This window comes from Bos indicus x Bos taurus, chromosome 15 (genome assembly GCF_003369695.1).
Source record: "Bos indicus x Bos taurus breed Angus x Brahman F1 hybrid chromosome 15, Bos_hybrid_MaternalHap_v2.0, whole genome shotgun sequence".
NCBI classification, from domain to species: domain Eukaryota; kingdom Metazoa; phylum Chordata; class Mammalia; order Artiodactyla; family Bovidae; genus Bos; species Bos indicus x Bos taurus.
Window position 1 is genome coordinate 36157078 of NC_040090.1, and position 14880 is coordinate 36171957.

The 14880-nt window shown below is 42.3% G+C and overlaps 1 long non-coding RNA gene and 1 pseudogene across 1 annotated transcript in view; one reads left to right on the plus strand and one right to left on the minus strand.

Annotated features, from left to right (window-relative positions):
* The window catches only part of LOC113905596, a 53566-nt gene that overhangs the window by 38181 nt on the left and 505 nt on the right, over positions 1-14880 (minus strand). The window lies entirely within an intron of this gene.
* Positions 5217-9146, plus strand: LOC113905595 (annotated as a pseudogene).

A 14880-nucleotide genomic window follows, 5' to 3' on the forward strand; every position in this document is an offset into this window, starting at 1 on the left:
CATCCCATTGCTACAATGACTGATGCTCTGATACACTAGGAAAAATCTGTACTCTTTAATTATTGAAAAATGACTCTCCAGGGTCCTTGATAACTTTTCACTTACTGGAAGCCAGTTCAGGATGAAGCAATTAGTTAAAAGAAAATGAAGACCTGAATTTTTGTATTTAAAAAGAAAAGATCTGCACCCTGAGGAGCATTCACTTTCTAGTAGTGGCTCCTGGCCCCAGAAATAAAGCCCTCTGCTGAAAGTATATAACATTGATAAGTAGCTTCCAGTCAGATATTCTCTTCTCAGAGAAAGGACAAAGTAGGTGTCCCAGAACCTCTTCAGTAATTGGTGCTGAGAAAATAGGACAGTTACATGTGAGAAAATGAGAATTAAACATTATCTCACACAAAATTTTTGTTCTTTGCAGTAGTAGTAGCAGTGTTAGTCGCTCAGTAGTGTTCAGCTCTTTGCGACCTTACGAACTATAGCCCACCTCTGTCTGTGGGATTCTCCAGGCAAGAACACTGGAGTGGATTGCCATTCCCTTCTCCAGAAGATCTTCCTGACCCAGGGATCAAACCCAAGTGTCCTGCTTTGTAGGCAGATTCTTTACCATCTGAGCTACAGGGAAGATCTTTGTTCTTTGCAGGCCCACAACAGATTGGATAATGTCCACCCACATTGGGAAAAACAAACTACTTTACCAAGAACACATCCAATTCTAATCTCATCTGGAGACAAAACCCACACAGACACACCCAGAAAGAATGCCTAATCTGGTCACCTAGTGACCAGTCAAGTTGACACATAAATTAACCATCTCACTAATTTTCTAATTAGGAATTATATGTCATCTACTATATGTCATCTATATAGTATTAGATGACTATGCAATAAATGATATTTCACATACTTTCATCTTCTTAGTCTATTAGAAAAGTGTCATTTTGGCCATATCGCACCCAACTTCTGAAAGTCAGCATCAGTGAACTACCATTCTGTGATCACCCCTCTGACTGACCACCTCCGTGATTTCAGATTTGTTGAGCCATTTCCTCTAACATGACCTAATAGGACAGACTGTCCACATTCACTTACTTCAGCTGGTGGACACAGGCCAGGGGAGAGCATGCCAGTGTTGCTGCCTCAAGGGAGCCCTCAGTGTGGGTCCTCACTGGGGAAAAGGGGGTACTTTACTCCCTCCTCTTGATAGCACATTTGTAAGGAAATGAGGTAAGGTGGGTCTGTAAAATTACATTGCTCAGGAAGCCTAGTTTTCCAAAGGATGGTTTAGTTTGAAGAAACAAGAGAACAGCTTCCAGGAGAAGAGCTGAGATAGGAATAAAATGCACTCACTGACCCAGCAAACTCAGGCACAAAAGCCTTGTCACTTCCCAAAAGCTCTATGTGGACACCTCTTATTGGTCTATAATTTCTCTCCTCCTTTCCTGTCCAAACTCCACCTCCTGGAATTTAATTTTCATTTCCCCTCATCTTCTACTTCGGATCATCATAGTGGAGGTCAGGCCTCTGGTGAGGTGAGTGAATCCTGAACACACCTGCCCAGGGCCTGTCTTCACCCCTCTCCAAGGAATCACAACTTCTCCGTTGGGATGTGAGGCTGGCCGAGTGGTTTCTAGAGGGCAGAGTCTGAAAGACACAGAAGAAAAACATGAAATCTGCTTGAGTGAGTTTAATTAGATGTCTGGAAGCTGTTCTAAAAGGGGAAATGGCCTAGCCTGCAGGCTTCCTGCTGAGAGTGCTGACTGAAGAGCAGTCTGGGGGAGGGGAAGTCTTAGGAGAAGGGGGGTTGGAAGAAGAGAAAGGCTTGGTTTGTTCCTTGGAGGGTCTATTTATTTCTCAAGACTAAAATCTACCCACAACTACTTCCCATTCTGTTAAGTTAAGTTTCAATTGCACCTTGCTGAGGTCAGTCAGGATCCCTGATTTTTCAAGAGATAGAAAATCCCTTCTATCAACAAGAACAAAGGCCAAGGGGTCTTGAGTCCTGTTATTTTAATCTCTATCAGGGTATCACTGTATTTCTGCATGACCATATCAATAAATTCTCATTCCATAGGCTTGTCCATGCTCAGGAGCCTGATGATGTGACAACTGGTAGGCTCTCCTCTGTGGTATTCACTGGTCCAGACATGGAACTACTGCACTTCCTTACATCCCTATCCTGCTCAAGCTTCTCTATGAGCTGGGTTTGCCATTCAGAACCAGCTCAGCTGAGAGATCAGGAGCAAGATGAGCACCTGGGAAAAATTTCTAAAAGTGACATCTGGAAGCATCTAACTTCTAGTAACAGTGACATCTAACTTTCACTTTTAAAATCTTCTTACTTGATTGGTGTTCATGATATAAAAAGATGTCAGAGAACTATTATTATATCCACATCATTAGACCCAAAATGGAAATAAGTTAGAACAGCCTCCACATTTATTTCCCTTCCTCCTTATAGAATGTCCAGCTGTACCCACTGTACTTAGGCATAGAATGTGAAATTGGAAAGTGTCAGTCACTTAGTCAAGTCCAGTTCTTTGTGATTCTATGGACTGGAGCCCACCAGGCTCCTCCGTCCATGGAATTCTTCAGGCAAGAATACTAGAGTGTGTTGCCATTCCCTTCGCAAGGGATCTTCCAGACTCAGTGACTCAAATACAGACACAAGTCAAATCTCTTTCCTCACCAGGAGTTTCCCCTTTCTAACTAAATCTTTCTTCATCAAGGCTGACTTTGGAGATTCTCCTCTCTGCTATGTATTCCTTGTTCCCTCTCTGCCATAGTCGGTTTTAGACCCTTGTCTTCTGAGCTCATACACTTCACCTCTGTCAGGCCAGTTACTATAGGGTCTTAGAAACGATTTGTTAGTTTACTGTTTCAGGTTTTATTTTACTAGCATTGCAAGGAATTTATATTAAATAATAGTAGATGACTACCTTGGAAATAAAGCACAATTTCACTTTACAGTTCTCTTTAGGAAAAAAAGACTCTTTCCATACAGTATCCATAATTTATGGTTTTATTGTACTTAGCAGAAACAGTTTTACTGCAATCACAAAAGAAGAAAATTCTGTCTATAAATTTCCTGTTTGAACTTTATATGTGTACACTGACATACACACATAGCCAAAACCAAAACAGTCAAAAAAAAAAAGAAGAAGAAAGTAGAAGAGATTCATCTGGTGAGCAAAGGAAAGCAAAAATGATATCAACCAGTTAAAAACAAAACAAAAACATAATCTGGAAAACAAAATTAAGCAATATGCCAGCTGGGGAATAAAGCAATGAAAGCAAAACAGACTAATAAACATGGTGAGAAAAAGAGAGAAAAGAAAGAAGGAAAGTAAAGAAAACTTAAATAGAAGTAGGTAAAGGAGATTAACGAAGAAGGCAATGGCAAGCCACTCCAGTACTCTTGCCTGGAGAATCCCAGGGACAGGGGAGCCTGGTGGGCTGCCGTCTATGGGGTGGCACAGAGTCGGACAGGACTGAAGTGATTTAGCAGCAAAGGAGATTAATATATACTAAAGAATAACTACAACAGGAAAATAAGAAAAGCAAACAAAAAATATATGTAGAAAAATAATAATAATACATTTTTTTAATTAAAAAAATGGGAGGAAAAACCTTCACAACAGCAAAAGGCCAATGTAGAGGCTGCTGCTGCTGCTAAGTCGCTTCAGTCATGTCCGATTCTGTGCGACCCCATAGACAGCAGCCCACCGGGCTCCCCCGTCCCTGGGATTCTCCAGGCAAGAAAACTGGAGTGGGTTGCCATTTCCTTCTCCAATGCATGAAAGTGAAAAGTGACAATAAAGTCGCTCAGTCGCGTCCGACACCTGGTGACCCCATGGACTGCAGCCTACCAAGCTCCTCCATCCATGGGATTTTCTAGGCAAGAGTACTGGAGTGGGTTGCCATTGTAGAGGCAGACATATTTAAAGGAAATAAGAAGTCTGATTAACAACAACAACAAAAATTCTCCAATGTGTACATAGATTTATTAGCATTAATAAAATCAACAACTATAGCAACAGAGGGAAAAAAAGGAGAAGAGAAAAAAATCTAGAAACAATGATAGAACAAGTTAAAATATAAGAATAATAAATGCTTTTCTTGGATATCACCTGCAGTGTCTTTTCCCTCGCTATGAGTCATAGTCCACCTCACCTCCCTAGGGTGCCCTCCAATACTGGGTTAGTCTCTAGACCTGATTCTAATCTGGCCCTACTCCTGCATTTTCTTGCCTCTAATGTCTGCATCGGCCTGTGCTAGTGCGTTTTCTTTTGCAGGACCTCTCATTGTCCTTATATATATTCCATAGACACAAAGTCTGCCTAGTTGACCATGTGAATTTAATCTGCAGCTTGTACCACTGGTGGGAAGGTTTTGGGTTCTCTTCCTTAGCCACACTACCCCTGGGTTTCAACAGTGGTTTTATCTGCACCTCTGCATGTGAGTGGTCTATAGGGCTTTGCTCCTGAGGCTGCTCTGGAGGACTTGGGTTTGCCCCAGGGAGGACTTGGTATGGAGGCAGTGCAACTGCTTGGATTGCAGGCCCCTGGCAGTCCCAGGTACTAAGAGGAACCAGCGGCTAGGACAACAGGGAATAAGGGGCCCTTAGGGTTTTTCCTAGCCTCTGGCTGCTCTGTCCAAGTGGGGATCATTCGAGGGGGTGGCACAGGAGCTTGGACCCATGGCGATGCTGGATACATAGAGGTGCCAGTGGCAACTGTCACAGAAGATATGGTGCTATTAGGGTTTTGCCGGGTTCCTCTCTCCACGGAGTTTTTCAGGCAAGAACACTGGAGTGAATTGCCATTCCCTTCCCCAGGGGATCTTCCTGAACCAGGGATCAAACCCATGTTTCCTGCAATACAGGCAGATTCTTTACTGTCTGAGCCACCAAGGAGGCCCACAACTTGCTTCTGGCAGCTCCGCCCTGGTGAGGATTGAGCATGGAGGTGACACAGCTACTTGGATCGTGGGAACTCTGGTGTTGTCAAGTGCGCAGGGACACCAACTGCTTCAGCCGCAAGAGCTACAGTCCTATTAGAGTCTTTTCCTAGCCTCTAAGAGAAGTCGCTCAGTCATGTCCTGCTCTTTGCGACTCTATGGACCGTAGCCTATCAGGTTCCTCCATCCATGGGATTTTCCAGGCAAGGGTACTGCAGTGGGTTGGCATTTCCTTCTCCAGGGGATCTTCCTGACCCAGGGATCGCACCCAGATCTCCCACATTGCAGGCAGACACTACCGTCTGAGTCACCAGTTAAGCCTCTGGCAGCTGGCAATTAGAGGGCCTCTTTGGCTAGGCCTTCTCTCTTGCTTGACCCATTCAGGCATTTACAGGACTCCCCCCCAGCTCCAGTTGGGGTTCTTCTCTGTTTCTTGGTACCTCAGGCACTTGCAGGACCCTCCCCCACTTTGGAGGCCTTTGCTGTTTCTCAGCACATCAAGCACTTAAAGGGCCACCCTGACTGGGGTCCTTCTCTGCTGCTTGGTGCATCAGGCACTTAAAGGGCCACTCTCTCTGGGGTCTTTCTGTTTTTGTCTCTCTCTGGACAGGTCCCCACTGTCCAGTGATGACCTGCGGAGAGAGACCGGCTATGGACATGGCTCTATCTCCTGTGTGTGACTCAGCAGTATCACCCTGACTCCATGTTTGCTTGGCTTTCCTTCACAAACATTTCCCATGGCTTCTCCTCCCACCAGTCCCCTTGGGCTGTCTCCCTGCAGTCAACAGCAAACCTTGACCTGGGATTGCTCTCCAATCTCTATGCTCCAGCTCCCAGCTGCTGTACTTCCTGGGGGACTTGTTCCCTCTCTGGAGTATATATGGCTGCAGCAAGGGTTGTCTATGTGATTATTATTCCATTCAGACTGCCACAGATCAGCTGCTTCACTCTCCAACAGCCTCAACCCAAACTGCTTCATCTCTACCCAAAACAGTTGTCCCAATGTGTGGATCTGACCCCTGCTTCAGTTCCTCCACCCTCCAGAGGTAAATCCAGTCCTACTCTCCTCTTTTTCACCCTTCTTGCTTTGTACTATCGAGTTTTGCATGGTTTTATATATTCTTTTCTGGTGGTCAGGTATTCCTGTCCATTCTTAGCTGGTGTTCTGCAAGATCTTCTGTGTCTAGAGGTGTATTCCTGATGTATCCATGGAGAGAGATGTGCTTCACATCCACCTATTCCTCTGTCATCTTGGATTTAAGTCCTCCTTTTACACTAATCTTACTTCATACAGATATTAGCCCTACTACCAGCACATAATTCATCAATGATAATTAGTTTAAAGACCTGGACTAATATTTTGAGATGTTTTTTCTCAAAGATTCATTTCATCTAAGTTTATATGCTTTTAAATATCAGACTTGTATAATTCAATGAATTTTTTTAGGCCAAGGTGAAATCACTATTTATATAGACAAAACCTAGCAGAGTTCACTGATTGCTCTGAGTATTAACTGGGTCCGTGAAGTTTCTTTTCTTTCATTTCACTCAGTGGGATAGGAGACAGGTCTCTGAAGGAGTTCCCCTAACATATTAAGTTCAACCTCATTCTGTGTATTGAATACACATGATCTTTGTAAGTCATTGTCTCCATTTACACATCAGATGAAGGGTTTGTTCTTATACATACAAACACATTGTCATATATTAGGTCATGATGATATGGGAAATCATTGTCAGTGCATAGCAAATGATGGCATGGTTACACTATAAATAATTTAGATAGAGCAGGTCTTTATGATCAGAGACTGTCAGAAGACAGTTTACTGAACTATAAGAGAGAGTCATATGGATGTCAGTGGCAGCATCCGGTGCTGAGAGAAGAGTGGATATAAAAGCCCAATGGCTTTAAGTGGTTTCAGTCTTTTGATATTAAGAATGCTTCCTGGGCACTGGAAAGAAAAAGCAGGATGGATGGTGCATCATACAAGTATCTTAGTAGAAAAAGTATCCAGGCAACTTTCCTTTGGTAAAATTTAAATAGCAAGAATCACTGCACAGATAAGGATGGAATTTGATATGATATGAATCAAGAACTGATAGTAAAGTGCTTAAAATTATGATGAAATGTCGTTTTGGTCAGGTCCCTTGTTTCCATTGTTTTCCCTTTCCCGTGTTTCTCTATAGTTTCTTTTAGGTCCTCCATACTTCTTGGCCTTTATTAAATTTATAAGCAATTATTATCATGTATTTCTACCTCTTTTTACTCTGCCTCTTTTATCTTTCCCAATAATGCAAAGATCTGTGAACAAGAGAATCCTCAGAATTCAGGACAGGTAGGAGGAGGGGACAAGTTGCCATGGCTTCAGGAAAATCAGTGAACTTACAGGAGAAGTTCATCTGCCCCATTTGCCTGGAGCTTCTGACAGAACCCTTGAGCCTTGACTGTGGCCACAGCTTCTGTCAAGCCTGCAACATTGCAAACAACAAGGAGTCCGTGATTGGCCTAGAAGGGGAGAGAAGGTGCCCTGTATTCAGAATCAAGTATGAACCTGCGAACCTGCGGCCTCACTGGCACCTGGCCAGCATAGTGGAGTGGCTCAGGGAAGTCAAGGTGAACCTGGAGGAGCAAGAGAGAAATCTGTCTGTGCCATGGAGAGAAAGTCCTGTTCTTCTGTGAGGAGGATGGCAAGGTCATTTGCTGGCTTTGCAAGTGGTCACAGGAACACCATGGTCACCACACATTCCTCATGGAAGAGGTTTGCCCAGAAGTACCAGGTAAGAGACCAGAATGGAGGAAAGACAAGTCAGAAATGGTACTTGAGGGGAAATGTCTACTTTGCACTGGACTTTGATTACATGCTCACCATGAACCTGGGGCTTGTGATCTCTTTTCTTCATATGCTCACTTTCTGATGTCTGAGGGACATTTCAGTGCATTCCTCCAATTATAGAGTAATAACCCTATACACGGCTCAGACAGTAAAGAATCTGCCTGAGATGCAGGAAATTGGATTCCATCCCTGTGTTGGGAAGATCCCTCTTCAGTATTCTTGCCTGGAGAATTCCATGGACAGACAAGCCTGGCAGGCTATAGTCCATGGGGTTGCAAAGAGTCTGACATGTCTGAGAGTGACCAACACTTAGACACTTCAACCCTACACACAGACACTTAGCCAGAAGTAGACATTCATATATCTTGTGCTAATAGGTAGAGATCTGATGTTCAAGAGAACATTACCCCTTTCAACAGGAGGGTAACTAGGACACTAGGTGGAAGAGATAGAACTTGTTTCCTTGCTACAGGATCAGGTTTCTCCTAGAACAAAGAGCACCAGTCTTCTCTTGGCAAGTGTATGGTGACTTCTATTGCTTGAGTTGTAAAGAACACATACCCTACCTCATTTTTTTCCCCCAAAGTCATGGATTCTAATTGCTGTTCTCAGTTCTGTAAAGTCTCTTTGGAAAACATCTTCATTTCTCCACCATTTATTTTCTACATTGATGTTGAGAAAACCATAGCTTGACTCTGATGTGATTCTTTATTCACAGTGGAAACTCCAGGAATTTTTGAAGAGGCTGAGGAAGGAGCAGCAGGAAGCTGAGAAACTGAAAGTTCAAATCAGAGGAGAGATTAATACCTGGAAGGTAGGAGGAGGCACTTCCTGAAGGAGTTAGATATCTGAGCAGACCTTGAGTTGATCACAAGTAGCTGACTTCTTTTTTCCCTGACAGTTAGTCATTTGACTAGTCCTCTTCTTCACCATTTCCCTGATAGGAGTGGGTGCTGAATAGGGGATATATCACAAATGAATACAGATATTGGAAGGGAGGTATTCATACAGAGTGACTTTCTGGTGAGGAAAACTGGTGAATTTCACATTCCATTCCTGCCATGTTTATTAGCCTTTAACTCTTCTTGGAATCCATCTGGCAATGGCTCATGGCTCTGTCCTCAGTGTTCAACTTTTTGGCAAAGGAAGGAGGGAGGGGTTCAGAGTAATGCAGGGAGGCATGAGTATCCTGGACAGATGTGTGGTGGCTGAGCTATACTCATGAGGATCCCATTTTGGCTGAGGGTTAGCCTCGGTAATGCAGACTTGAGGCCATTAATTTGAAATGTGATGGTGGTAGTGGTTTAGTCGCTAAGCCATGTCTGACTCTTGAGACCCTATGGACTGTGTAGCCTGCCAGGCTCATCTGTCCACGGGATTCTCCAGGCGAGAATACTGGAGTGGGGTGGTACCGGGAGCCAGCACGGGAGTCCCCAGCCCATGATAAGGTCATGTGGGAGAGATCTGGTGGGCAAGGTGAGCCAGAACTCGAGGGGTGCCCCTCTGGGCCTGCCTGAGTGTCTACCCCAAAACCTGAGCCTGTCTGTTTTACTGCTTCATGACATTCACCAACTCCTCTGACAGTCACGAGGGGCTATCCCTAACCACTTTTCTCTGTAAGAAAAGCAACTTAAAGTTCTAGTTAATAAGTCTCCAGGGTATAATAAGGTGTGTTCCAATTGTGTTTCCCTCAGAAAACTTTCTAACCTGCCTAACAGATTTCCAGACTCCTACAGCTATGCATATGATTGTTTATGGCCTCCCAGCCATATGAGGCACAAGGAGACTTAGTTACTCTTACAATGCAGAGCCTCTCAGGGAGTTAGAAAATTGTTAAAATAGAACTGATAGAAGATTTCTTTGTTGAGTTAATGCCTGCTGCCAAGTTTCCATATTTCTTACCCACTGTGTTCTGGGAGTGTATTGATTAATATAGTTGATATATAAGAAATATAAGTAGAAGCTTTAATGTTAATAATAACATTGGACCCCTAAGCTAATAAATTCTTTCCTTAATTACCCCCATGACACTCTTGCCCTATAGGAATGCAACTCTGTTTAGTGCTTTCGGGGAGTGGTATTAAACTCTAAGAAAAGTCACCTTTGGAGAAAATAAGTTTTTCTGGTGGACTAATTCTTATCAGAAGAAAAATGTTAGCAGGTCTCCTGACCAGAAGATGATGTAAATCACCCAAAGCCTTGCGATAATGATTAAGGTCTGCTGAACTTACATGACTTTTGCATCCCCCATTATCTTCTATGTACAACTTGAGGTATAAAAGTCCCTGCTAGAAATAAAGCTACGGACCCTGCTCACTAAGCTTGGTCTCCCCGTGCCGTTCTTTCTCGTCTCCTTTTCTTTCCTTTTGTCTCTACTCTTTCTTTAGGCCAAAGTAATTGGAGCATGGGGGTATATTGATTTCCCAAGTAAACCAATTATAATTAGGCCTCTGAGTCTCTCCACTGACGCTATCCCTTTAAATCGCCAAAGCTGTAATCCTGAGGGTATCCCTGGATCCAACCGGGGCTGGACCCCAGTAGGGTGGCATTTCCTTCTCCAGGGGCTCTTCCTGACCCAGGAATCGAATCCGGGTCTCCTGCATTGTAGGCTGATTCTTTACCAACTTAGCTACTAGGGAAACCTTTGAAAAGTGACAGAAAAAAACAGGAAAAGTCAGTTTCCTCAAGCATTGCTTTCCTCCTCCTCTTTCCCTCAGTCCTGAAGAATGAAATACAACACGAGAGAGAAAATATCCAGGCAGATTTTTAAAACCTGAGAGAGATCCTGAACAGTGAGGAGTTGAAGGAACGGCAAAATCTGAAGACTGAGGAGGAGGTTGGTCTATGTAACCTGGCTGACTCTGAGAATGAGCTGGTCCAGCAGAGCCAGTTGGCGAGAGATCTCATCTCAGATGTGGAGCATCATTTGCAGGAACCAAAAAACAAGATGCTGCAGGTAAAACTGGGACCTGCATTTGAGACCTGAGAAAAATGAAGGCAAAATTTCCATCTCTTCTGTGTTGCTGTGCTCTTTCTGGTTTTGTTACTAAGGTTGCTTTGTGCCTGCAGCCGCTATCCCTCATAGCTCCATTGTTCCTGCAATGCAGAAGAACCTGGTTCAATTTCTGGGTCGGAAAGATCCGCTGCAGAAGGGATAGGGTACCCACTCCAGTATTCTTGGGCTTCCCTTGTGGCTCAGCTGGTAAAGAATCTGCCTGCAATGCGAGAGTCCTGGGTTCAATCCCTGGGTCCAAAAGATCCCCTGGAAAAAGGAAAGGCTACCCACTCCAGTATTCTGGACTGGAGAATTCCATGGACTGTGTAGCCCATGGGGTTGCAGAGAGTCAGACACAACTGAGCGACTTTCACTCTTACTGTCATGCAACTCAAGTTCCCGTGTTTAGTAGATGCTTGACTTATGGGAAAGTTGAATCTTCTTTACCTGCCAGAGACCTAGAATTGGAGACAATTCCCTTACACTTCAATTTCCCCCTGAGTATAGAAGAGAGCCAGTATCTTTTTGTATAAATTTTTAGAAACAGACTTGAATTTTAAGGAATATTTTTGCCTTGCTGCAAATCATTGATCCATTTGGTCACATACTCAAGGAGCCAGAATGGAAAGACAACATCTTTGTGTTTGTATTTGCACACCTATATGGCAGGATTAAGATCTTTACAAGCACATGAAATTCAGACCACTCTTCATTTAGTATTCATAATGTCATCTTTTCCCGGAGTTTGTAATTATTCCCAGGTATCATGAAATCTCAGGGTATTTTGACACCCACCCTTTTAGGGAGTAGACTTTGAAGGCATGGGGACTCTTGACACACACTAATATGTCTCAAACACCCAGGAGTCAGGTTCTGCAAACCTGAGTGGAAGTTTTATGCCCGGAGTATCTTATTTCAGAACTGTCTTCACATATTAGCAGTGTGACCTAGAATAACATCCTTAACTGCTGTGTTTATTTTATTAATGTAATCACGATATAAAAACTGCACCATACATAATATTATTGTCAGATGATAAATGATATTTTCTCCTTGGAAAGACCCTGATGGTGGGAAAGATTGAGGGCGGAAGGAGAAGGGGATGACAGAGGATGAGATGGCTGGATGTCATCACTGACTCGATGGACATGAGTTTGAGCAAACTCTGGGAGATGCTGAAGGACAGGAAGCCTGGTATGCTGCAGTCCATAGAATCGTGGAGTCGGACATGATTGAACAACTGAACGACAACAAAACGATACTAAGTGAGAAGCATCTAAGTGTCTCAATAACAAGTATTTGACCTATTGAATACCAAAAAATATAACCTGTGTCAGTGTCTCATTAAACAGGTTTGTGCTTTCAGGGACACAAGGATTCTTTGCACTGATGCATCATTTTCCAGATCCTAGATCACCTTTGTGCTGCTGTCAAGACTATTCCAGCTCTGCCTGTCATGGAAAAGCATGTGTGCCTAGGCGTGTGTGTCTCTTTGTGTTTGTGGGATTACATTTTTTTTATAATAATTTCAGAATTGCTACATACTTGCTCTTATTCAGTAAACATATTCTTTACTAACTGAGCCACTAGAGAAAACCTAAGTAAACTAGATTCTATGAGATCCAGGATCTTATTTGCAAAAAATATATATATACAGAATTTACCTAGTTATCATTATGTGTACTAAACAATACAACAGTTGTAATAACTTCTGTACCTTCTAGCTCAAAAGTGGTACTCTATATAATGTTTATTCATTTTCTGCTTCCCTCTCATTGTGACTAAAATAAGTCATTTTCAGAATAAATATTAGCTTATATTCAACATGATGACCCTTTCTATGTTTTAGAAACAGAACACACTGATGAAAGAATTGCAATTTTATTTAAATCTTACCTAATTGTAAAATAAATGTTTCTGGATAATGCCTTATTTTATTTTTTCAAAAAATTGTACAATCATTCTATTTCTTTGAATTCAAATTTCAATTTAGGCTCTGTTTGGCCCAAAGTTACCATTCACAGTGATACATTAAGACTCAGAGGTATAATTGTAAGATTTCTTAACACTGCTTTAGGCAGGTATTTGTGTGTCCTGGTCGGCCTTACTCTTTTAATGAGTTAAAAGTTCTCGGGAATGAAGGAAAAAGTATGATATCTTCCTTCAGTAAGAGAAGAGGGGAATCACTTCTGCACTGGATATTCATTCAGGGCTTGGTGGAATCCCCATGTCTTTTGGAATTTTTAATCCCTATGGAGTCAAAGTTATTTTCTTTAAAAAGTGGATCCAGTGTATTTTCTCTTATCCATATTTGTCCCAAAGAATTCTCAACCTCCTACCTTTGGATGAACTTTGATTTGACAAGGTTTCCAAAGAGGAATTTTCCCAGTTTTGTGTCTGTGTGTGTATGCACACATCCATGTCTTAGCACTCACCCTGGGAAACAAGGGAAAATTGGTCTTTTAAATACTTCCTTCATCTCTGTCTTCCTATCTTCCCATTGCTACAATGACTGGGATTCTGACTCATGAGGAAAATTCTGTAGTCTTGAATTATTGACAAATGACCCTCCAGGGCCACTGATGCTGTTTCATTTACTGGAATGCTCAGTTCTCCAGTTCAGGAGGAAGTACCTAGTTATGAGAAACTGAGGAGCTGGATTTTTGTATACAACAGAAAAGATCTGCACACAGAGGGGCATTCCCTTTTATCAGGGACCCCTGGATTTCCCTGGTAACTCAGCTGGTAAAGAATCCAACTGCAATGCAGGAGACCTTGGTTCGATTGGGAAGATGCACCAGAGAAGGGAATGGCTACCCACTCCAGTATTCTGGCCTGGAGAATTCCATGGACAAAGAAGCCTGCCAGGCTACAGTCCCTGAGGTTGCAAAGAGTTAGCCATGAATGAGTGACTTTCACTGGCCCCAGAAGTGAAGCCCTTTCCTGAAAAGAATATGACACTTATAAGTTTTTCCGCGTCACATGTTCTTTTCTTGGTTAAAGACTGAAGAAGGTGCCTGGAAGCTCCTCAGTTACTGGTGCTGGGAAAACTGTATAACTGCACACATGAGATGAGAACCGAACACTTCCTCCCACCGTATACAAAGGTAAACTCAAGATAGATTAAAGGCCTAAATGTAAGTCCTGAAACCATAAAGCTCATAGAAGAGAACATAATTAGACACTGTTTCACATAAATCACAGCAATATATTTTTGGATTTATATCCAAAGGCAAAGGAATAAAAGCAGAAGTAAACAAATAGGACTGAATTAAAAGCATTTACACAGTGAAAGAAACATTTGACAAAATGAAGATATACTGAATGGGAGATAATTTGCAACTGAGATAAAGAATACTGGGTTAATATCCAAAATTTTAAACAGTTCATACAACTCAATATTTAAAAAAAAAACCCAAAATATCACTGTTTGGCTCATTCTGGTAATTGCTGCTTATCTGTGTCATTATCTTTATTATAGTTCACCTCTGCCCAGAAAAAACACAGCATTTTTTCTTTACTGTATTATTCAAGGTACTTCAGAGAAACAGAATACCTATTTCTATATCTATTGTCATCATGAATATTTATTTGAAGATTCTTTAATGTAAGGAATTGGCTCACATAATTACACACCATGAGAAATTCCATTCCTGCCGTCTGCAAGCTGGAAATCTATGTAACTCAGTCCAAGTCCGAAGCTTGGGGCCACAGTACAGTCTAGTCCAAATGCAATAGAAGAGCTGCATCTCAGCTCAAGTACGCAGGCAGGAACAGGAAGAACAAATTCTTCCTTCTTCCACATGTTTGTTCTTTCCAGATCCCTCAACAAATTGAATGATGATGCTCACCCACCCTGGAAAAAGCAAACTACTTTACTGAGTCCACAGATCTAATTCTAATCGCATCTGGAAACGACACCCACACAGACACATCTAGAAACGTCTGACACAAAGAACCAGTTGGTGTTAACACACAAAACTAATTTTACAGCTTCATTTTATAAGATCCTAAGGATTATATGTTAAATAGTATTAGATGTCATTGTTCAACAAACAACCCTCCTACAGTTTACTCTTTCTCAAGCTGTTTAGT